This window comes from Ranitomeya variabilis, chromosome 1 (genome assembly GCF_051348905.1).
Source record: "Ranitomeya variabilis isolate aRanVar5 chromosome 1, aRanVar5.hap1, whole genome shotgun sequence".
Classification (NCBI taxonomy): Eukaryota; Metazoa; Chordata; class Amphibia; order Anura; family Dendrobatidae; genus Ranitomeya; species Ranitomeya variabilis.
The window spans coordinates 357018547-357041584 of NC_135232.1; positions in this window are offsets into that span (position 1 = coordinate 357018547).

Below are 23038 nucleotides of genomic sequence, written 5' to 3' on the forward strand. Positions count from 1 at the left end.
ACAGCTTGATTACATGTGAGGATTCCCCAGCAACCAGGCAACCCCCACATGTACTCAGCCTGGCTATTAGATGTAAATCATTCAGCTGAGGCAATGAAAACTTAATCTCTGAACACTAACAAGTACTTGGAGGTCACCCGAGCGTGCTCGGGAAAAGCCAAGCAACGAGTACACTCGCTCATCACGAGTCAAAATACATGGAGGGAAAAATAGTAACAAAATTCTCATTGGGGTCTGTTACAAACCCCCAAATATAACAGAAATCATGGAAAGTCTACTACTAAGGCAGACAGATGAAGCTGCAAACCATAATGAGGTCCTTGTTATGGGGGACTTTAACTACCCGAATATTAATCTGGTAAACAGAAACTTGTGAAACCTATAAAGGCAACAGGTTTCTGCTAATAACCAAGAAAAATTATCTTTCACAATTGGTGCAGAATCCAACTAGAGAAGCAGCACTTTTAGACCTAATACTATCTAATAGACCTGACAGAATAACAAATCTGCAGGTCGTCGGGCATCTAGGAAATAACAACCACAATATTGTACAGTTTCACTTGTCTTTCACTAGGGTGACTTGTCAAGGAGTCACACTGAACTTTAGGAAGGCAAAGTTCGACCAGCTTTGAGATGCCCTTAAACTGGTTGACTGGGACAATGTCCTCAGAAATAAGAGTAAAGATAATAAATGGGAAATGTTTAAGAACATCGTAAATAGGCACTGTAAGGCCGGCGTCAAACTAGGCGTATGAAAATACGGTCCGTTTTTTATGACCATAATACGCAGTAATTGTCCCAAAACACTGTTCCGTATTCAATGCGAGGATGCAATTTTTATGCACAAATTTATCCGGGTGTCATCCGTATGGCTTCCGTATGGCGATTTTTTCTCGCAGGCTTGCAAAATGGACATATCATGGATCCATCAGCTCAAATATTCTTAAGAACATAAATACAGTCTATATATATCTATATATATAATTGTCTAAGGGTTTTTCCGTCTGTCTGTCTGTCTGTCTGTCTGTCCTGGAAATCCCGCCTCTCTGATTGGTCGAGGCCGCCAGGCCTCGACCAATCAGAGACGGGCACAGCATGGCGACGATGATGTCATAAAGGTTGCCTCGACCAATCAGTGACGGGCACAGTCTGCCGTGAATTCGCCTCGACCAATCAGCGACGGGCACAGTATCGACGTAGATGTCATAATGGTTGCCATGGCGACGATGATGTCATAAAGGTTGCCTCGACCAATCAGCGACGTGCACAGTCTGCCGTGAATTCTGGAATCATCATTGTCCATATACTACGGGGACATGCATATTCTAGAATACCCGATGCATTAGAATCGGGCCACAGTCTAGTATATATATATATATATATATATATATATATATATATATGTCATATATTTATATTTATATATAATTCAGTGCTAGATAGCAGAAAAGCCGGTAATTCAATTGCCGGCTTTTCCTATCTCCTTCACAAACCCGACAGGATATGAGACATGGTTTACATACAGTAAACCATTTCATATCCCTTCTTTTATTACATATTCCTCTTTACTAATGTAACAATTGTCTTTGTGTAAAACTTTGGGGCTCTAGCTATTAAATTAAAGGGGTAAATCCCAGAAACAATTGGCGTGGGCTCCCGCGCAATTTTCTCCGCCAGAGTGGGAAAGCCAGTGACTAAGGGCAGATATTAATAGCCTAGAGAGAGACCATGGTTATTTGCCCTCCCCTGGCTAAAAACATCAGCCCCCAGCCACCCCAGAAAAGGCACATCTGTAAGACGCCTCTCCATTATTAACCTGGCTTAATGTCACCTTACAGTAGAAAGGTGACATTAACCCTTCATTACCCCATATCCCACCGCTACACGGGAGTGGGAAGAGAGAGGCTAAGTGCCAGAATAGGCGCATCTTACAGATGTGCCTTTTCTGGGGTGGCTGGGGGCAGATGTTTTTAGCCAGGGGAGGGCCAATAATCATGATCTCTCTCTAGGCTATTAATATCTGCCCTCAGTCACTGGCTTTCCCACTCTGGCTGAGAAAATTGCGCAGGAGCCCACGCCAATTTTTTCCGGGATTTAACCCTTTAATTTAATAGCTAGAGACCCCAAATTTTACACAGAGACAATTGTTACATTAGTAAAGACGAATATGTAATAAAAGAAGGGATATGAGATCGTTTACTGTTTGAATTACCGGCTTTTCTGCTATCTAGCGCTGAATTAAATATAAATATATACAGTGGGGCAAAAAAGTATTTAGTCAGTCAGCAATAGTGCAAGTTCCAACACTTAAAAAGATGAGAGGCATCTGTAATTTACATCATAGGTAGACCTCAACTATGGGAGACAAACTGAGACAAAAAAATCCAGAAAATCACATTGTCTGTTTTTTTATCATTTTATTTGCATATTATGGTGGAAAATAAGTATTTGGTCAGAAACAAACAATCAAGATTTCTGGCTCTCACAGACCTGTAACTTCTTCTTTAAGAGTCTCCTCTTTCCTCCACTCATTACCTGTTGTAATGGCACCTGTTTAAACTTGTTATCAGTATAAAAAGACACCTGTGCACACCCTCAAACAGTCTGACTCCAAACTCCACTATGGTGAAGACCAAAGAGCTGTCAAAGGACACCAGAAACAAAATTGTAGCCCTGCACCAGGCTGGGAAGACTGAATCTGCAATAGCCAACCAGCTTGGAGTGAAGAAATCAACAGTGGGAGCAATAATTAGATAATGGAAGACATTCAAGACCACTGATAATCTCCCTCGATCTGGGGCTCCACGCAAAATCCCACCCCGTGGGGTCAGAATGATCACAAGAACGGTGAGCAAAAATCCCAGAACCACGCGGGGGGACCTAGTGAATGAACTGCAGAGAGCTGGGACCAATGTAACAAGGCCTACCATAAGTAACACACTACGCCACCATGGACTCAGATCCTGCAGTGCCAGACGTGTCCCACTGCTTAAGCCAGTACATGTCCGGGCCCGTTGAAGTTTGCTAGAGAGCATTTGGATGATCCAGAGGAGTTTTGGGAGAATGTCCTATGGTCTGATGAAACCAAACTGGAACTGTTTGGTAGAAACACAACTTGTCGTGTTTGGAGGAAAAAGAATACTGAGTTGCATCCATCAAACACCATACCTACTGTAAAGCATGGTGGTGGAAACATCATGCTTTGGGGCTGTTTCTCTGCAAAGGGGCCAGGACGACTGATCCGGGTACATGAAAGAATGAATGGGGCCATGTATCATGAGATTTTGAGTGCAAACCTCCTTCCATCAGCAAGGGCATTGAAGATGAAACGTGGCTGGGTCTTTCAATATGACAATGATCCAAAGCACACCGCCAGGGCAACGAAGGAGTGGCTTCGTAAGAAGCATTTCAAGGTCCTGGAGTGGCCTAGCCAGTCTCCAGATCTCAACCCTATAGAAAACCTTTGGAGGGAGTTGAAAGTCCGTGTTGCCAAGCGAAAAGCCAAAAACATCACTGTTCTAGAGGAGATCTGCATGGAGGAATGGGCCAACATACCAACAACAGTGTGTGGCAACCTTGTGAAGACTTACAGAAAACGTTTGACCTCTGTCATTGCCAACAAAGGATATATTACAAAGTATTGAGATGAAATTTTGTTTCTGACCAAATACTTATTTTCCACCATAATATGCAAATAAAATGATAAAAAAACAGACAATGTGATTTTCTGGATTTTTTTTTCTCAGTTTGTCTCCCATAGTTGAGGTCAACCTATAATGTAAATTACAGACGCCTCTCATCTTTTTAAGTGGTGGAACTTGCACTATTGCTGACTGACTAAATACTTTTTTGCCCCACTGTATATATGTGTGTCTCACTGACATATATATATATATATATATATATATATATATATATATATATATATATATAAATAACTATTCTATGTGTACACATTTATTCTACCTATTCCATTCTATTCTGTCAGTGTGATTTTACTGTACACTGCACTGAATTACCGGCTTTTCTATAGAACACCGTGCGTATTTCTCGCAAGTCACATGCATGGTCCGTGTGTAATCCGTAATTTTCTCGCCCCCATAGACTTTCATTGGTGGATTTTTTGCGCAATACACTGACAAATGCAACATGCTGCGATTTTCTATGCCTGTAACTTACCGTATATTACGAATGCGTAATATACGGCAGATAGGAGCTGCCCCATAGAGAATCATTGGGCCGTGTGCAAAGCGTTTTTTCTGGACGTATTTTCTGCGCTCATACGTCTGTAAAACTTTCTAGTGTGACGCCAGCCTAAGCTGTTTATACCTTGAGGGAATAAAAGGACAAGAAATAGGAAAAACCCAATGTGGCTAAACAAAAAAGTAAAAAGAAAGCATTTAAAATACTAAAGCAGGATGGCACCGATGAAGCTCTAAAAAACTATAGGGAAAAAAATACTGTATCTAAAAAAGTAATTTAAGCTCTCAAAAAGGAAACAGAGAAGCACATTGCTAAGGAGAGTAAAACTATCCCAAACTGTTCTTCAACTATATCAATAGTAAAAGAATCATAAGTGAAAGTGTAGGCCCCTTAACAAATTGTGAGGATAGAATGGTTGTAGATGACGAGGAAAAAGCTAATTTATTAAACACCTTCTTCTCCACGGTATTCACGGTTTACAATTAAATGCTAGGCAAAATGCAGCGAGGCAAAGAAAACCCTATATTAACCCCTTTCTGCCATCGGACGTACTATCCCATCCATGTGACCTGGGACTTAATTCCCATGGACTGGATAGTACGTCATACGCGATCAGACACGCTCATGGGGAGAGCGCGGCCAGTTGCGGCCGGGGATCAGCTGATTATCACAGCTGACATCTGGCACTATGTGCCAGTAGTGATCACGGACCACTTCCGGCACATTAACCCCCGGAACACTGTGATCAAACAAGATCGCAGTGTTCCGGCGGCATAGGGAAGCATCGCGCAGGGAGGGGGCTCCCTGCGTGCCTCCCTGTGACCCTCAGAACAATGCAATGTGATCGCTTTTTTTCAAGGGTCTCCTCCATTCTCCTCTCTGCAGGCCCCGGATCCAAGATGGCCGAGAGGTCCTTCCGAGCTCTGCAGGGAGGTGGCTTGTCAGCGCCTGCTGAGGGCAGGCGCCGTCAAGCCTCCTGCACTGCCTGTCAGTCCTCTGCAAAGTGTCAGATCAGCGATCTGACACTATATAGTGATGTCCCACCCTGGGACAATGTAAAAAAGTTTTAAAAAATTAAGTTAACATTTGTAAAAATATTTTTTTTAAAATTCCTAAATAAAGAACAAAAATATATATTGTTCCACTAAATACATTTTTGTGTAAAAAAACAAAAAAAAAACAATAAAAGTACACATATTTAGTATCGCTGCGTTTGCAATGACCCAACCTATAAAACTGTCCCATTAGTTAACCCCTTCAGTGAACACCGTAAAAAAAAAAAAAAAAACTAGGCAAAAAACAATGCTTTATCATCATTTCGCCGAACAAAAAGTGGAATAACACTCGATCAAAAAGACAGATATAAATACGGTACCGCTGAAAATGTCATCTTGTCCCGCAAAAAACAAGCCACCATAATGCATCATCAGCAAAAAAATAAAAAGGTTATAGCCCTCAGAATAAAGCAATACAAAAATAATTTTTTTATGTAAAATAGTTTTTATTGTATTAAAGCGCCAAAACATAAAAAAATTATAGAAATGAGGTATCACTGTAATTGTACTGACCCGAATAATAAAACTACTTTATCAATTTTACCACATGCGGAACGCCTCACCCAAAAGAAATTCATGAATTGCTGGTTTTTGTTCATTCTGCCTCCCCAAAATCATAATAAAAAGCGATCAAAATATGTCATGTGCTCAAAAATGGTACCAATAAAAACGTTAACTCGTCCCGCAAAAAACAAGACTTCACATGACTCTGTGGGCCAAAATATGGAAAAATTATAGCTCTCAAAATGTGGTGATGCAAAAACTATTTTTTGCAATAAAAAGGTCTTTTAATGTGTGACAGCTGCCAAACAAAAACCCGCTATAAAAACCCGCTATAAATAGTAAATCAAACCCCCTTCATCACCCCCTTAGTTAGGGAAAATAATAAAATTTAAAAAATGTATTTATTTCTGTTTTCCCATTAGGGTTAGGGCTAAAGTTCGGGTTGGGGCTAAAGTTAAAGTTGAAACTAAAGTTAGGGTTAGGGTTGGGGCTAAAGTTAGGGTTAGGGATGAGGCTAAAGTTAGGGTTAGGGATGGGGCTAAAGCTAGGGTTAGGGTTGAGGCTAGAGACTGCATTAGGGTTTGGATTACGTTTACAGTAGGTATTAGGGTTGGGATTAGGGTTGGGGTGTGTCAGGGTTAGGGGTGTGGTTAGGGTTATGGTTAGGGTTGGAATTAGGGTTAGGGGTGTGTTGGCTTTAGGGGTGTGTTGGGGTTAGGTGTGAGGTTAGGGTTGGAATTAGGGTTTGGGGTGTGTCCTTGTTAGAGGTGTGGTTATGGTTAGGATTGGGATTAGGGTTAGGGGTGTGTTGGAGTTAGGGTTGGAGTTAGAATTGGGGGGTTTCCACTGTTTAGGCACATCAGGGGCTCTCCAAACGCGACATGGCGTCCGATCTCAATTCCAGCCAATAATTCTGCATTGAAAAAGTAAAACAGTGCTCCTTCCCTTCCAAGCTCTGCCGTGCTCCCAAACAGAGGTTTAACCCCGCATATGGGGTATCAGCATACTCAAGACAATTTGGACAACAACTTTTGGGGTCCAAGTTCTCCTGTTACCCTTGGAAAATTAAAATTTGGGGGCTAAAAAATTATTTTTGTGGAAAAAAAATGATTTTTTTATTTTCACGGTTCTGCTTTATAAACTGTAGTGAAACATTTGGGGGTTCAAAGTTATCACAACACATCTAGATAAGTTCCTTGGGGGTCTAGTTTCCAATATGGGGTCACTTATGGGGGGTTTCTATTGTTTAGGTACTTCAGGGGCTCAGCAAACGCAACATGACGCTCGCAGACCATTCCATCTAAATCTGCATTCCAAACGGTGCTACTTCCCTTTCGAGCTCTGCTATGCGCCCAAACGGTGGTTTCCCCGCACATATGGGGTTTCAGTGTACTCAGGACAAATTGGACAACAACTTTTGGGGTCCAATTTCTCCGGATACCCTTGAGAAAATACAAAACTGGGGGCTAAAAAAATCATTTTTTTGGAATAAAAAGATTTTTATTTTCACGGCTCTGTGTTATAAACTGTAGTGAAACACTTGGGGGTTGAAAGTTCTCACAACACATCTAAATAAGTTCCATGGGGGGTCTAGTTTCCAATATTGGATCACTTATGTTGGGTTTCTACTGTATAGGTACATCAGGGGATCTGCAAACGCAACGTGACCCCTGCAGACCATTCCATCTAAGTCTGCATTCCAAACGGCGCTCCTTCCCTTCCGATCTCTGCCTAGCGCCCAAACAGTAGTTCCCCCCACATTTCGGGTATCAGCGTACTCAGGGCAAATTGGACAACAACTTTTAAGGTCCAATTTCTCCTGTTACTCTTGAGAAAATACAAAACTGGGGGCTAAAATATAATTTTTATGGAAAAATGTTTTTTTTTTATATTCACGGCTCTGCGTTATAAACTGTAGTGAAACACTTGGGGGTTCCTTAGGTGGTCTACTTTACAAAATAAGGTTTCCACTGTTTAGGCACAGTAGGGGCTCTCCAAACACGACATGACTAGTGTTGAGCGATACCGTCCGATACTTGAAAGTATCGGTATCGGAAAGTATCGGCCGATACCGGCAAAATATCGGATCCAATCCGATACCGATACCCGATACCAATACAAGTCAATGGGACTCATGTATCGGACGGTATTCCTGATGGTTCCCAGGGTCTGAAGGAGAGGAAACTCTCCTTCAGGCCCTGGGAACCATATAAATGTGTAAAAGAAAGAATTAAAATAAAAAATATCGCTATACTCACCTGTCCGACGCAGCCGGGACTTCAGCGAGGGAACCGGCAGCGTTGTTTGTTTAAAATTCGCGCTATTACTTGGTTACGTGAATTCCCGGCTTGTGATTGGTCAGGTCGGCCATGTTGCCGGGACGCGGACCAATCACAGCAAGCCGTGACGAAATTACGTCACGGCTTGCTGTGATTGGTCCGCGTCCCGGCAATATGGCCGCCCTGACCAATCACAAGCCGTGACGTCACGGGAGGCTGGACACGCGCTCATTTTAAAATGGGCGCGTGTCCAGCCTCCCGTGACGTCACGGCTTGTGATTGGTTGCGCCGCGGTCAACCAATCACAAGCCGGGAGGCTGAACGCGCTCATTTTAAAATGGGCGCGTGTCCAGCCTCCCGTGACGTCACGGCTTGTGATTGGTTGCGCCGCGGTCAACCAATCACAAGCCGGGAGGCTGGACGCGCTCATTTTAAAATGGGCGCGTGTCCAGCCTCCCGTGACGTCACGGCTTGTGATTGGTTGCGCCGCGGTCAACCAATCACAAGCCGGGAGGCTGGACGCGCTCATTTTAAAATGGGCGCGTGTCCAGCCTCCCGTGACGTCACGGCTTGTGATTGGTCAGGGCGGCCATATTGCCGGGACGCGGACCAATCACAGCAAGCCGTGACGTAATTTTGTCACGGCTTGCTGTGATTGGTCCGCGTCCCGGCAACGTGGCCGACCTGACCAATCACAAGCCGGGAATTCACGTAACCAAGTAATAGCGCGAATTTTAAACAAACAACGCTGCCGGTTCCCTCGCTGAAGTCCCGGCTGCGTCGGAGAGGTGAGTATAGCGATATTTTTTATTTTAATTCTCTCTTTTACACATTTTAACATTAATGTTGTTGCGATACCCGATACCCGATACCACAAGAGTATCGGAATCCTGGTATCGGAATTCCGATACAGCAAGTATCGGCCGATACCCGATACTTGCAGCATCGGAATGCTCAACACTAGACATGACGTTCTATCTCAATTCCAGCCAATTTTGCATTGAAAAGACAAACGGTACTCCTTCCCTTACGAGCTCTGCCTTGCACCAAAACAGTGGTTCCCCCAAACTTATGGGGTATCTGCGTACTCAGAACAAATTGTACAACAACTTTAGGGGTCCAATTTCTTCCTTTATCCTTGGGAAAATACAAAACTGCGGGCTAAAAAATATTTTTTGTGGAAAAAAAAGATTTTTTATTTTCACGGCTCTGCGTTATAAACTGTAGTGAAACACTTGGGGGTTCAAAGTTCTCACAACACATCTAGATAAGTTCCTTAGGGGGTCTACTTTCCAAAATGAGATTTCCACTGTTTAGGCACAGTAGGGGCTCTCCTTGGAAAAATAAAAAATTGGGGGCTAAAAATATTTTTTGTGAAAAAATATGATTTTTTTATTTTTTCGGCTCTACAGTATAAACTTCTGTGAAGCACTTGGGGTTTAAAGTGCTCACCACATATCTAGATGAGTTCCTTAGGGGGTCTACTTTCCAAAATGATGTCACTTGTGGGTTTCCACTGTTTTGGCACATTAGGGGCTCTCCAAACACGACATGGCGTCCTATCTCAATTCCAGCCAATTTTGCATTGAAAAGTCAAACGGCTGCTCCTTCCCTTCCGAGCTCTGCCATGTGCCAAAACAGTGTTTCTCCCCCACATTTGGGGTATCTGGCGTACTCAGGACAAATTGTACAACAACATTTAAGGTCCAATTTCTCCTGTTACCCTTGGTAAAATAAAACAAATTGGATCTGCAATAAATTTTTTGTGAAACAATTTAAATGTTCATTTTTTTTAAACATTGAAAAACTTCCTGTGAAGCACCTGAAGGGTTAATAAACTTCTTGAATGTGGTTTTGAGGGGTGAAGTTTTTAGAATGGTGTCACTTTTGGGCATTTTCTATCATATTGACTTAAAATGTGATGTGGTCCCTAAAAAAATGGTGTTGTAAAAATGAGAAATTGCTGGTCAACTTTTAACCCTTATAACTTTCTAACAAAAAAAATGTTGGTTCCAAAATTGTGCTGATATAAAGTAGACATGTGGGAAATGTTACGTATTAAGTATTTTGTGTGACATATTTCAGTGATTTAAGGGAATGAAAATTCAAATTTGAAATATTGTGAAATTTTCAAAATTTTTGCCAAACTTCTGTTTTTTTCACAAATAAATGCAAGTAATATCGAGGAAATATTACCACTAACATGAAGTACAATATTTCATGAGGAAACAATGTCAGAATTACCAGGATCCATGCAAGTGTTTCAGAGTTATAACATCATAGATAGTGGTCAGAATTGTAAAAATTGGCCTGGTCATTAACATAGGTTAAGGGGTTAAGGTTCACCTATCCAACTCAAGAAGAGGTGGGAAACTGGCTAAATAAGATCAAAATAGATAAATCTCCGGGTCCGGATGGCATACACCCACGAGTACTAAGAGAACTAAGTAATGTAATAGACAAGCCATTATTTCTTATATTTAAGGACTCTATAGCGACGGGGTCTGTTCCACAGGACTGGCGCATAGCAAATGTGGTGCCAATATTCAAAAAGGGCTCTAAAAGTGAACCTGGAAATTATAGGCCAGTAAGTCTAACCTCTATTGTTGGTAAAATATTTGAGGGATGTTATTCTGGATTATCTCAATGAGAATAACTGTTTAAATCCATATCAGCATGGGTTTATGAGGAATCGCTTCTGTCAAACCAATCTAATCAGTTTTTATGAAGAGGTAAGCTATAGACTATACCAAGGTGAGTCATTAGATGTGGTATATCTTGATTTTTCCAAAGTGTTTGATACCGTGCCACACAAGAGGCTGGTGCTCAAAATGAGAATGCTGGGTCTGGGGGAAAAAATGTGTGTAAATGGGTAAGTAACTGGCTTAGTGATAGAAAGCAGAGAGTGGTTATAAATTGGATATTCTCTAACTGGGTCGCTGTGACCAGTGGGGTACCGCAGGAGTCGTTGTTGGGACCTATTCTCATCAACATATTTATTAACAATCTGGTAGAAGGTTTACTCAGTAAAATATTGATATTTGCAGATGATACAAAACTATGTAAAGCAGTCAATATAGAAGAAGACTGTATACCGCTACAGATGGATCTGGATAAGTTGGAAACTTGGGCCGAGAGGTGGCAGATGCGGTTTCACAATGATAAATATAAGGTTATACACATGGGAAGAAGGAATCAATGCCACCATGACACACTGAATGTGAAACTAAATGGTAAATCTGACATGGAGAACGACTTGGGGATCCTAGTTAATGATAAACTTACCTGGAGCAGCCAGTGTCAGACAGCGGCTGCCAAGGCAAACAGGATCATGGGCTGCATTAAAAGAGGTCTGGATACACATGATGAGAGCATTATAATGCCTCTGTACAAATAACTGGTTAGAAAGGTGCTCAGGAAGGATATAATGGAATTAGAGATAATACAAAGGAGGGCAACAAAATTAATCTAATAACCATGTATAAGCATATAAGAGGACAATACAAATATCTCTGCAAGGATCTGTTTATACCAAGGAAGAAGACGGTCACATGGGAGCATTCTCTGCATCTGGAGGAGGGAAGGTTTTTCCACCAACATAGAAGAGGAGTCTTTACCGTTAAGGCAGTGAGAATCTGGAATTCCTTGCCTGTGGAGGTGGTGATGGCGAACTCAGTTGAGGGGTTCAAGAGAGGCCTAAATGTCTTCCTGAAGCATAACAATATTGTATCTTAAAATTATTAGGTTCTTTAGAAGGACGTAGATCTGGGGATTTATTCTGGCATAATATAGGCTGAACTGGATGGGCAAATGTCTTTTATCGGCCTTGCTAGATATGTTACTATGTTACTATGATACGGTGGGCTGTATCACATTTAGCAACAGAATTTTTTTTTAATGTGCGTTAGGTCTGCAGACAGGTTTATATCATCACCACAAAATGACAACATGGGATACAGCAGGCTGTATCGCATTTAGCAACAGAAAAAATTATATTTTTTTTAACGTGCGCTAGGTCTGCAGACAGGTTCATATCAGTGCCACAAAATGACAACGTGGTATTCGGCGGGCTGTGTCACATTTAGTAACAGAAAAAAATATAATTTTTTTAATGTGAGTTAGGCCTGCAGACAGGATAAGATCACTGCCACAAAATTACAACATGAGATATGGTGGACTGTATCACAATTGGCAAAAGAAAAATGTTATTTTTTTAGTGTGTGCTAGGTCTGTAGACAGATTCACATCCCCGCCATAAAATGACAAAATGGAATATAGAGGGCTGTATCACATTTAGCAACAAAAATTATATTTTTTGAGTGTGCATTAGGTCTGCAGACTAGTTCATATCACCTGTTGTGAATTCTGCTTTTTGGGCTCCCTCCGGTGGTTGTAGGTGGTAATGCAGTTGTCCCTGAGTTGCAGTCCTGGTCAGGTGTATCTGCTGATTGCAGTTCTGACTGGGGTATTTAGGCATGCAGGATTCATTAGTCCTTGCCAGTTGTCCATGGTTGTTGGGAGGTTTTGGTCCTGGTTTGGTTCCTTCTGCCTTCTGCCAAATCAGCAAAGATAAGTGTCTGGTTTTGTTTCTTTGGCACACATGCTGTGTGCTTAAGAATTCTGCGCTATTCAGTGTTTTTTTTTTGTCCAGCTTAGATTGTGTCAGTATTTTCTCAGTCTTGTTGGATTCTCTGGAGTGGCAGATATACATTCCATGTCTTTAGTTAGATTGTGGAACTTTTTGTATTATCTGCTGTGGATATTTTTGGAAGGGTTTTAATACTGACCGCTTAGTATTCTGTCCTATCTTTCCCTATTTAGCTAGAGTGGCCTCTTTTGCTGAATCCTGTTTTCTGCCTGCGTGTGTCTTTCCTCTCCTACTCACAGTCAATATTCGTGGGGGGCTGCCTATCCTTTGGGGTTCTGCTCTGAGGCAAGGTAGTATTCCTATTTCCATCTATAGGGGTATTTAGTCCTCCGGCTGTGTCGAGGTGTCTAGGGTTTGTTAGGCACACCCCATGGCTACTTCTAGATGCGGTGTTAGTTCAGGTTTTGTGGTCAGTACAGTTTCCACCTACTCCAGAGAAAGTTCATGCGGCTCCAAAGTCACCGGATCATAACAGTACAACTGGCCCACTATGAGTTAAATGCATCTCAGAAGAAGGGAAGAAAGATGTTGAGTCATTTTTTTTTTGGCAGTTTGCTTTGCCTTTTCTTGCCTCGTTTTCTCTGGGTGGCTAAGGAGTCTTGTGTTAGCATGGATGTTCAGGAATTAGCTTCTCGTGTAGACCAGCTTGCTGCTAGGGTACAGGGAATTTCTGATTATATTGTTCAGACTCCTGTTTTAGAGCCAAAGATTCCTACTCCTGATTTGTTTTTTGGTGACAGGTCCACATTTTTGAGTTTTAAAAACAACTGTAAACTGTTTTTTGCTTTGAGACCTCGATCCTCTGGGGATTCTATTCAGCAGGTTAAAATCGTCATTTCCCTGCTGCGTGGTGATCCACAGGATTGGGCATTTTCCCTGGAATCTGGGAATCCGGCTTTGCTTAATGTAGATTCTTTTTTTCAGGCTTTTGGACTATTATATGATGAACCTAATTCTGTGGATCAAGCGGAAAAGACCTTGTTGGCCCTATCTCAGGGTCAAGAGGCAGCAGAATTGTATTGTCAGAAATTTAGAAAATGGTCTGTGTTGACTAAATGGAATGATGATGCTTTGGCTGCAATTTTCAGAAAGGGTCTTTCTGAATCCGTTAAAGTTGTTATGGTGGGGTTTCCCATGCCCGTCGGTCTGAGTGATTCTATGTCTTTGGACATTCAGATTGATCGGCGCTTGTGGGAGCGCAGAACTGTGCACGCTGTGGCGTTGTCCTCAGAGCAGAGACCTGAGCCAATGCAGTGTGATAGGATTCTGTCTAGGACAGAACGACAAGGACTCAGATGTCAGAATAGGTTGTGTTATTATTGTGGCGACGCTTCTCATATCATTTCAGTCTGCCCTAAACGGACAAAGAGGATCGCTAGTTCATTTACCATCAGTACTGTACAACCTAAATTTCTGTTATTGGTGTCCCTGATCTGCTCATTGTCATCATTTTCTGTCTTGGCGTTTGTGGATTCAGGCGCCGCTTTGAACTTAATGGACCTTGAGTTTGCCAGGCGTTGTGGTTTCCCCTTGCAGCCCTTGCAGAACCTTATTCCCTTAAGGGGCATTAATCCTACACCTTTGGCTAAAAATAAGCCCCAGTTTTGGACACAGGTGACCATGCGCATGGCGCCAGCCCATCAGGAAGATTGTCTGGTATTGCATAATTTACATGATGCTATCGTGTTGGGTTTTCCGTGGTTGCAGGTACATAATCCTGTGTTGGATTGGAAGTCTATGTCTGTGACTAGTTGGGGTTGTCAGAGGGTTCATAATGATTCTTAATGTCCATCTCCTCTTCTTTTTCTTCTGAAATTCCAGAGTTTTTGTCTGATTTTCAGGATGTATTCAATGAGCCCAAGTCCAGTTCTCTACCACCACACAGGGACTGTGATTGTGCTATTGATTTGATTCCAGGCTGTAAGTTTCCTAAGAGCCGACTCTTCAACCTGTCTGTGCCGGAACATACCGCTATGCGGAGTTATGTTAAGGAGTCTTTGGAGAAAGGGCATATTCAGCCATCTTCTTCACCGATGGGAGCGGGATTTTTTTTTGTTGCTAAGAAGGATGGCTTCTTGAGACCCTTTATTGATTATCGCCTCTTGAATAAGATCACGGTCAAGTTTCAATACCCTTTACCTTTGCTTTCCGATTTGTTTGCTAGGATTAAGGGGGCTAGTTGGTTTACGAAGATTGACCTTCGGGGGGCGTATAATCTTGTTCGTATTAAGCAGGGTGATGAATGGAAAACTGCGTTCAATACGCCCGAAGTCCATTTTGAATACCTTGTGATGCCGTTCGGGCTCACTAATGCTCCATCTGTTTTTCAATCTTTCATGCATGATATCTTCCGGACTTATATTGATAAATTCTTGATTGTATATTTGGACGATATTTTGATTTTTTCTGATGATTGGGAGTCTCATGTGGAACAGGTCAGGATGGTATTTCAGATCCTTCGTAACAATGCTTTGTTTGTGAAGGGGTCTAAGTGTCTCTTTGGGGTGCAGAAGGTTTCTTTTTTGGGTTTTATTTTTTCTCCTTCATCTATTGAGATGGATCCGGTTAAGGTTCAGGCCATTCATGATTGGATTCAACCCATGTCCGTAAAGAGCCTACAGAAATTTTTGGGTTTTGCTAATTTTTATCGCCGTTTCATTGCTAGCTTTTCCAGCGTGGTTAAACCCTTGACCGATTTGACGAGAAAAGGCGCTGGTATGGCGAATTGGTCCTCTGCGGCTCTTTCTGCCTTTCAGGAGCTTAAACGTCGATTTACTTCTGCTCTGGTGTTGTGCCAACCGGATGTTTCCCTTCCGTTTCACGTTGAGATTGACGCTTCTGAGATTGGCGCAGGGGCCGTTTTGTCCCAGAGGGATCATGTTGGTTCCTTAACGAAACCGTGTGCATTCTTTTCCCGTAAATTTTCACCTGCTGAACGCAATTATGATGTCGGCAATCGGGAGTTGTTGGCTATGAAGTGGGCATTTGAGGAGTGGTGACATTGGCTTGAGGGAGCTAAGCACCGTATTGTGGTCTTGACCGATCACAAGAATTTGATTTACCTCGAGTCTGCCAAGCGGCTGAATCCTAGACAGGCTCGATGGTCCTTGTTTTTTTCTCATTTTGATTTTGTGGTCTCGTATCTTCCGGGTTCCAAGAATATTAAGGCTGATGCCTTTTCTAGGAGTTTTTTGCCTGATTCTCCTGAGGTCCTTGAACCGGTCGGCATTCTGAAAGAAGGGGTGGTTCTTTCTGCTATTTCCCCTGATTTACGACGTGTTCTTCAGGAATTTCAGGCTGACAGACCTTGTCCAGTGGTAAACTGTTTGTTCCTGACAGATGGACTAGTAGAGTGATTTCTGAGGTTCACTGTTCTGTGTTGGCTGGTCATCCTGGTATTTTTGGTACCAGAGACTTGGTTGGTAGGTCCTTTTGGTGGCCTTCTTTATCACGTGATGTGCGTTCATTTCTGCAGTCCTGTGGGACTTGTGCGCGGGCCAAGCCTTGTTGTTCCCATGCTAGTGGGTTGCTTTTGCCATTGCCGGTCCCTGAGAGGCCCTGGACGCATATTTCTATGGATTTTATTTTTGATCTTCCGGTTTCCCAGAGGATGTCGGTTATCTGGGTTGTTTGTGACCGGTTTTCTAAGATGGTCCATTTGGTACCTTTGCCTAAGTTGCCTTCCTCTTCAGATTTAGTTTAGTTGTTTTTTCAGCATGTGGTTCGTTTGCATGGTATTCCGGAGAATATTGTGTCTGACAGAGGTTCCCAGTTTGGTTCTAGGTTTTGGCGGGCCTTTTGTGCTAGGCTGGGCATTGATTTATCTTTTTCCTCTGCATTTCATCCTCATACAAATGGCCAAACCGAGCGAACTAATTAGACCTTGGAGACTTATTTGAGATGCTTTGTGTCTGCTGATCAGGATGATTGGGTGGCCTTTTTGCCATTGGCCAAGTTTGCCCTTAATAATCAGGCTAGTTCGGCTACTTTGGTTTCGCCTTTTTTTTGTAATTTTGGTTTTCATCCTCGTTTTTCTTCTGGGAAGGTTGAGCCTTCTGACTGAGGCCACCCAATCACCGCCACAAAATGACAACGTGGTAAACGGAGGGTTGTTTCACATTTATCAACAGAAAAATTGATATATTTTTTTGAAAATGTGCATTACATCTGCAGACAGGTTCATATCATCGCCACAAAATGACAACGTGGGATACGACGGGCTGTATCACGTTTAGAAAGAGAAAAAATTGTATATTTTTTTAAAGGTGCATTACGTCTGCAGACAGGTTCATATCCCTGCCACAAAATGACAACATGGGATTCAGCAAGCTGCATCACTCTTAGCAACAGAAAAAATAATATTTTTTTATTAAATGTGCCTTAAGTCTGCAGACAGGTTCATATCAATGCCACAAAAAGACAACATGGTATTTGGTGGGCTATGTCAAATTTAGCAATAGAAAAAATTATAATTTTTTTAATGTGCATTAGGCCTGCAGATAGGTTCATATCACTGCTACAAAAGGACAACTTGGGATACGGCGGTCTGTATCACATTTAGCAACTGAAATTTTTTAACTTTCTTTTTTAATGTGCATTAAATCTGCAGACAGTTTCATATCACCACCACAAAATGACATTGTGGTATATGGCAGGCTGTATCACATTTGGCAACAGAAAAAATGATAAATTTTTAATGTGCGTTAGGTCTGCAGGATCATACCACCGCCACAAGATGACAACGTGGGATGCAGCAACATGTGTCACATTTAGCAACAGAAAAAATGATTTTTTTAATGTGCATTAGGTCTGCAGACACATACATATCACCACCACAAAATGACAACGTGGGATACGGCAGGCTGTATGACGTTTAGCAACATAGCAACAGAAAAAATAATATTTTTTTAATATGCGTTAGGTCTGCAGACAGGTTCATATCACCACCACAAAATGACAATGTGGGATACGATGGGCTGTATCACATTTAGCAACAGAAAAAATTATAATTTTTTAAAATGTGCATTAGGTCTGTAGACAGGTTCATATCACAGCCACAAAATGACAACATGGTATTTGGCGGGCTGTGTCACACTTAGTAACAGAAAAAAAATTATAATATTTTTAATGTGCATCAGGTCTGCAGACAGGTTCATATGACCGCCACAAAATGACAACGTGGGATACAGTTTAAATGAGATTATTGAAGGAGTCTGTGTCATTTTTTAAATTAAAGGACTTTATTCTTGGTATCTGTGTTTTCATACAATGTGACTATGTGGCTAGTAATAGGGGCGTCTTATAGACACCTCTCCATTACTAACCTCGGGGTTGATGTCACCGGACAATACAAAGGTGACATCAATATAGAAAGAAAAATTATTAAGCTCACCGTTAGATGAATTTCTCTGTCTTGGCTGTGGACTCCAGGATGGTGCTTGGAAAAAGCGCCTGTGATAATCAAACAAAAAAGTTCCAGCAACAGACATCCAAAATCAGATTATTGAGTGGACGTTAAAAACGTCATTTTATTGCAATGCCTTTAAAAACATGCTGTTAAAATAGTGACTGAGGGATTACGCATTTCGAACAAAAGCTTTCTTTCATATAACTAAGTCCACATCAAACCCCCCAACTATCACCCCACTTTCCACCTCTGCAGGGCAAGTGGCGCACCTAATAGATATTCCTTTTCTGAGCAGCTGCGGACTGCTATTTTTAGGCTGGGGTCAATATCCATGGCCCATTACCAGCCTGAGAATACCAGCCCCCAGTTGTCGGCTTTAGCAAGGTTGGTTGTAAAAAATGGTGGGAACCCCACGCCGTATTTTTAAATTATTTATTTAAATAAAAAATACGGCTTGGAGACCACTGTAGTCGTGATAACTAGCCTTGCTGAAGCTGACAGCTGAAGGTTGCAACCCCCAGCTGTGAGTTGCCTGGCTGGTTAACAAAAATACATGAAAACCCACTCTGGGTTCTTTATTAATTACTTATTTACAGTGCAGGAGCCGGCTAATGAATACTCCCATCCACCGCTCCTGCTCTCGCTGTTATTAGCAGCAGCAGGTGTCGGATGATGGAAGCAGTTGTCCCATCAGCTGACACCAGTGACCGGAAGTAAGTTTTATATCTCTGATCACAGTTGAGCGCTCACACTGTCTTCTGACAGCGTGGGAGCTGTGGCTCTGACCGGCGAGGATGGTTTCACCCCTGATCAGAAGCGATGTTTGCCACGCTGTCATGCACATTACAGCGCAGCAAACACTGGATGAACCCACCGGATCCGAACATCCAGATGTCCGCCCATCTCTATTGTTATCAAGAATAGAGGGGTCCCCATGCTGTTTTTTTTTTATTATTTAAATAAATAATTTAAAAAAGGTGTGGAGTCCCCCTCATTCTTGACATCAAGCTTTGCTAAAACAGATAGCTGGAGGCTGATATTCTCATGCTGGTAAGGAACCATGGATATTGCCCCCCCCCCCATCCTAAAAATAGTAGAAATAAAAAATAAAAGTGTGTTTTGGTTTTAGTTCAAATAAAATACTTTATTATTGCTGTGTGTTTATTTACAATATAACTATCAGATTACTAATGGATAGGCGTCTTATAGACACACATCCATTAATAACCAGTGGGCTTCATGTCACCTGACAATACAAAGGTGACATCAACCCCACAAATATGAACCCCACTCTCCACCGCAACAGGGCAAGTGGGAAGAGCTGGGCAAAATGCCAGAATTTGCACATCTAATAGATGTGCCTTTTCTGAGTGTCTGCAGGGTGCTATTTTTAGGCTGGGGGGACAATATCCATGGCCCCTTACCAGCCTGAGAATACCAGCCCCCAGCTGTCTGCTTTAGCAAGGCTGGTTGTCAAAAATAAACGGGACCCCACTCTGTATTTGTATTATTTATTTAAATAATAATAAAAAAAGAGATATGGGACCCATCTATTTTTGATAACCAGCCTTGCTGGAACTGACAGCTGAGGGTTGCTGTCAGTTTTGTCTGGATGGCTATGAAAAATATAGGGGAACCCATGCTGTTTTTTTAATTATTTAATGATTAAATTTGCTAAAATTTCTACATTTCTGTTTTTATTCAGTCAAGATGGGGTGCAGAGCATATATTAATGTGAAAAGAATTAAGTTTTTTTGAATTTACCAAATGGCTGCAATGAAACAAAGAGTGAAAAATTTAAAGGGGTCTGAATACTTTCCGTACTCACTGTATGTCAATGGAGCGCTGTATGACTAACTGTATATAAATTTTTACCTTTTAGTTGACATATTATCTGCATTGTCCAGTACTTTATATAAACATACTGCTTCTAAACGAAATGCACTGCTCTAAATATAATCTTCGATATTTCATTGGCAACTCTTTTTATTATCTCAGAACCTAGTTTAAGCTGTCTAGGCATGTTGTATAATAATAACTGTCATTTGTTGATGTACAGTAAGCTGACAAAAGATTAAGAAGAGATTTTCAAGTCATCCTTCTATCAACCATTCAGGAAACCAATCACTTAGAATGTTGTTTATCAGATGTACAATCACTGATTGTTAAGCCTTAACTATAGTAAAAGATTAGACAAAGAAATATTCTATTTTTGCTTCATTCTTCACATTTTAGCTGAATGTACTAAAGAGATTATGCTTTAATGTTTACACTGTTATATATTTTTATTTAGAAATCATATAAAAATGTTGTCTGGTAAAGCCAGTACCTACTATTAATGCATGTTAAGATAACAGAAGGTCCTCTAATCGAGATCCGCATCTATTAGGCTACGTTCACATTTGCGTTGCATTGGGCGCAGGTTCGGCGACGCATAGCGGCGCATGGGTCATGCGCCCCTATATTTAACATGGGGGCACATGGACATGTGTTGTCTTGCGTTTTGTGACGCATGCGTCATTTTTGGCGCAAGCGTCAGGGCGCACAGGACTCTACATGTTGCAGGTTTTTTGTGCCGAAAATCAGGCCAAAATTGGACGCATGCGTCACAAAAAGCTGCGTTTTGCATGCGTTTTGCATGCGTTGTGCGTTGCCTCGCTGACGCTGCGTTGCACAACGCAAATGTGAATGTAGCCTTAGAGCTGAACACAAGAGATGAGCAAACGTGCACGCCTACTCGTTACTTGCCCGAGTATCACTATGCTCGGTGTACTCGGCAAACAGCGAGCATTTCCGGGATTATTCGGTGGTAACTGGTGTCTCCACCCAGCATTTTTGGCAGACTTTAGAGACCCAATCACAGAGCAGGGATTGTCTGCCAGGCCATGAAATGCCGCAGCCATCTTTGTTGTGGTTGAGCAGTGATTGGCTTGGCCTTACAGCATTGTCACAGGTTCCTTCTCCGGTATCACACAATCAACAGAGCAAAGAATAGTGAACAATTCCAGAACCTTTATTTAGGCAAAACAGGAAAGGTCCATATAATCCAACACACTGAGGATACAAGAGTCCAGAACACGAATGCAGTTCAGTAACAGGATAAAAGTCCAACAATCCAGCAGAGAGGATAACATATAAACAACCACAAGATGGCAGTACAATCACTGTCACCCTAAAGAAGCCGACCATATATGAAAAATATTCTAAAACAAGTGTTTATTGAAAAAAATGAAAACAATACAACAACATATAATTTAAAAGCTACAACATTCCACCAGGATAATACCCCATGGGAAAGTAGCAGTAGGAAGCCACGTATATCTCATTGTACTGGGAACATAGCTAATACACAAAAGTGCACCTGCAAAAAGAGATGGCTAGAGGACTCATGGAAAACAACATATATGGTGCTATCGGCATCCTTATTATCACACCAAAACATCTCCTGTTTCATTACAGCTGCATTACATGGTGACAATCATTATGAATCCAATGTAGCTGATACCACTGTGTACAATAATAAAACGGTGCAAAGTATTATTACCCAGATGCAGTAAATGAACGTGTCTCCTCTGCAGCTAATCCCGGCGCCCCGACGCGCGTTTCGCCCTTGCTTCTTCCGGGGGCGTGTCTCCAAACAGACCGGGTGACGTATTTAAACTATAATGGGCCAATCAAATGCCGCTGCTAATAAAGAATGAGGCCGCTGATTCCGCAAATGACATGGGCGGCGCATGCGCAGATCTATCCAACCCCTGATGAATGAACACTTCCGGACATCCGCCGGGTGGACTGCAAGCAATAGCAAGCAAATACCACCTGTGGCGCTGTCCGAAGTGTACGGGGCGGAAGACTCACGCATGCGCACTGCCAACCGGAATGTGCGCAAATGGGAAACAAACAGATATAGCCTGTGACGCTATTAAAGGTGTGCGGCGCGGAATGTCCCCGCAAACGCACTACAATACAGAATATAGTTCGGAATAGTAGGAAATAAATAAGAATATTATCATTTATAAAATGCCAAAATTAAATTACAATAATCCCAATACAATAATAAAGTGCTCAAGTGCAATACAGCCAAAGATATGCAAAATTACATATATTGACTGTAATCTAATATGTGCATATATTAAGTAAATATCTTACTAAAGTGCAAAAAAAGATTTATAATAAGGTTATACAGAAAAGTGCGTGCTAGTATAAATTATTACAATGTGATATAAGCGCATTAACAGTGTGGTGCACAAAGTGAGGGCATATAGCCCATATAACCGATGCCAAGATAAGCCCACTATAAGGCCAATATAAGTGAAAAGAAGTGCAAACAAATGCAGAGAAAATGTATCTGCAAATAAATATCTTTATTACAATAAAAAGTGCCCATAAGAGAGATAAATAAACAGCTGCATAAATTAGTGCAAATAAAGTGCATATGGTGCATATAATACCTACTCCGACTCTAATGACATGATACATCAATAAATATACATACACAAAAATGTCAATGATACAGATCAAAAAATTTCTACAACATTACTCACTTAGTGCCTAAAAAATATATTATATAAATATCAAAAAATGTCAAAAAAGACATAAGCGATATAATATCCTATAGTATTAACCAGAATTAAATAAAATAAACTCTGTTCATTGTTCTTGATACGAATCCTTTTCATGAAGATCAGCGTAACATTCTCCCATTCTTCACAAAACAGCGGCAAAAGAAGACCACGACAAAATACTATATAAAATATATAAAATACACAAAAATTACTAACCATAGATAAAACATGAAAATATATATACAAATAACCCCATTAAAAACACCCTAGCCCTAAAACAATACCTCTCAAGAACAAAATTATGACAAAGAATACTATCTACAAAAAAGCTGAGAAACCAAAATTTTCATTAAGGCCACCAGGACTTAAAGTGCCCA